Below are 3,128 nucleotides of genomic sequence, written 5' to 3'. Positions count from 1 at the left end.
CAATTGTGAGAGGACCTGACTGGAGTCAGCCGTTTGAAATCATGTACGATGCTTCCAACCATGCAGTAGGAGCAGCGCTGGCTCAGCACGAAGGTAAGGATCCTTTTGTTATTGCCTATGCGTCTAAGACTTTAGACACTGCCCAGTCCAATTATACTACTACTGAGAAAGAGCTTCTGGCTATTGTTTTTGTTCTGGATAAATTCCGAGCCTATTTACTTGGTACTAGAGTAGTAGTGTATTCAGACCATGCAGCTCTAAAGTATCTATTAGCTAAAAAGGAATCCAAACCAAGACTTATACGTTGGATACTGCTGTTACAAGAATTTGATTTAGAAATAAAGGATAGGAGTGGTAATCAGAATTTAGTAGCAGATCACTTGAGTCGCCTTGAACATATTAAGGATGATTCTACTCCTATAGATGATAATTTTCCTTTTGACAACCTGCAAGCAGTATCTGCGGTAATCCCTTGGTATGCACATGTTGCTAATTATTTAGTTAGCCGCACATTTCCTCCACATTTTTCTAAACATCAAAGAGACAAGCTGAAAAGCGAGTCTAAATATTATATATGGGATGACCCATATTTATGGAGATGTGGCGCTGACCAGATAATTAGATGTTGTGTGCCTCAATTAGAATTCCAGTCCATTTTAGAGGCCTGTCACTCATCTGAGAGTGGAGGACATTTTGGCCCTCAAAGAACAGCTAGAAAGATCTTAGACTGCGGATTCTGGTGGCCTACTCTTTTTAGAGACGCTGCTGAGTTTTGTAAATCCTGCCCCCATGCCAGAAATTTGGTAATATATCCAGGAGGGATGAGATGCCTCAACAATATATGCTCTTCTGTGAAATTTTTGATGTTTGGGCCATTGACTTCATGAGTCCATTTCCAAATTCTAATGGATATTTTTATATATTGTTAGCTGTGGATTATGTTTCCAAATGGGTAGAAGCAATTCCTACCCGCACTGATGATGCTAACACCGTTGTTTCCTTTGTGAGAAACCATATTATATGTCGCTTTGGATCACCACGAGCAATCATGAGCGATCAAGGCACCCATTTTTGTAACAGGAGACTAACAGGATTGATGAAGAAGCAGGGGATAATCCATAAATTTGCAACAGCTTACCATCCCCAAACTAATGGGCAAGCCGAGGTATCAAATAGAGAAGTTAAGCGTATCTTGCAAAAGATAGTAAAGCCTCACAGAAAAGACTGGAGCACCAGGCTACAAGATGCACTGTGGGCATATAGAACAGCATACAAGACACCCATTGGGATGAGTCGCCTGGAAGATCCCCACATAGCAGCTGATTGAGCTAGTGGAGCGTCCAACTTACGGACGTTAAAGCAAAGTGCTTGGTGGGAGACAACCCACCGCGGTATGATCGTTCTTTTCTTCACTTTTAGTTTTTCTTCTTTAATAACTCTTCTCTTTATTAGTGCTTTTGTGCTCTTTCATTTACATGTCTTTATATTTCCAAAAAAAAGGGTTTTTTGCCGTGCGACGCGATCGCATCAGCGACGCGTCCGCGTCGCAAAGAGGGTGGAGAAAAAAAATAAACGAACAGAGAGTTCGGCTGGAGTCTGGCAGGAGGCGTGCCAATGGCACAAATCGACCCACGCGACCGCGTACCCCACGCGGCCGCGTGCCCTGAATTTTCGACGTAAAAGGGTGCACACTGAGATATTGTGCAAGAGTAGTGCTGGATTGGTGCTGGAAGCACAATCCTTATCACGCGACCGCGTCGCCAACGCGGCCGCGTCACCCATTTTATAACGCACACTCATGCGATCGCGTGACCCACGCGATTGCGTCACCCAATTTTGGCAATTAAAATAAATCGAATAGAGAGTTGTGCTGGAGCGAGGCTGCACTCGCGCCAGCAGCGTAACACGGATCACGCGACCGCGTGACTGACGCGATCGCGTCCCCTTACCTGACGCGCACCCACGCGGCCGCGTCGCATGCGCCGCACAGCTCAATCTAAATTGCCAAATTATCTTATCTTTCTCTCCCCCAAATCCTAATTTTTCTTTTCCCTCTTTATTTCTTCCTTCCCCCTTCTATCTCACCTTTCACTCTCTATCTTTCTCACCACCATTAACAAGGTTTTACCTTCTTCTTCCTTCTTCTCTTTTCCATCATTCTTATTATTAGAACACGTGCAAATTACGGGCAACTTACCTTTCCCCGCCTTGGTCTCAGATCTTGTCTCAGCAGCCGGAGTCTCCTACAGAGCTGGGGACACCAAAGCCATGCTTCCACGGGATGATCAGTATGTCCCTAACGGGAAATACCTCAGACTCTCAGCAGCCACTACAAGCCTTCCTACTACTCCAGTTGAAGATAATCCTTCTTCAACACCACAAACATCTACAATTAAGAAACTGCTCCAGCAGATAATCGAACGGTTGGATCGGCAAGAACAGAAAGCAAAGATGAGAGAGCGCCGTAACGAGCGCCGATTCAAACACCTCAAGGAGCTACTCAAGGGACATTTCAGAGACTCAGACACCCCGGACTCCACTTTCTTTACCAGCACAGGGAGCCATGACGGCCCCGCCTGTGGAGATACTGCTACCAGCCCACCCCTGTTTCTGAGAGATGGCACCGAGGACGGTGCAAAGCCTTAAGTGTGGGGAGGTCGGTCAGTACCTGACTTCCGGAGGTAAATTCTCTTCTCTGGCACCAATAATTAGGATATTTTAGTTAGATTTTCTTTCCTTTATAGAATAGAATAAATTGCATAGGTTAGGATAGTTGCATGCATGTTCTACTTGATCGAAAAGACAATAAGTTTCTTTTAAAAATCTATCTTTGGAAAAAAAATTTCACTAATTTTTCAAAATTTTTATGATAAATTTGCTTGAGTTGTATTTGGAACATGATATTTGAGTTAAAGAACACACAACCTGTGAAAGATTTGAGCCTTTATGAATGGTTACATTATTTAACCATAATTATTTCATTCTTGTGTGTTTACTTCTCTATGATTGTAATCTATATTTTGTTTTATCTTATATGTCCAATAGTTATTATATTTGCATGCTTGCACATGAATGAGGCCATTATTTGTTTAAACTCACTCATCCAAATTAAGCCTACCCTTTTCAAT

This window comes from Arachis ipaensis, chromosome B01 (genome assembly GCF_000816755.2).
Source record: "Arachis ipaensis cultivar K30076 chromosome B01, Araip1.1, whole genome shotgun sequence".
Taxonomy (NCBI): domain Eukaryota; kingdom Viridiplantae; phylum Streptophyta; class Magnoliopsida; order Fabales; family Fabaceae; genus Arachis; species Arachis ipaensis.
Note: the sequence above shows the minus strand (reverse complement) of the source record.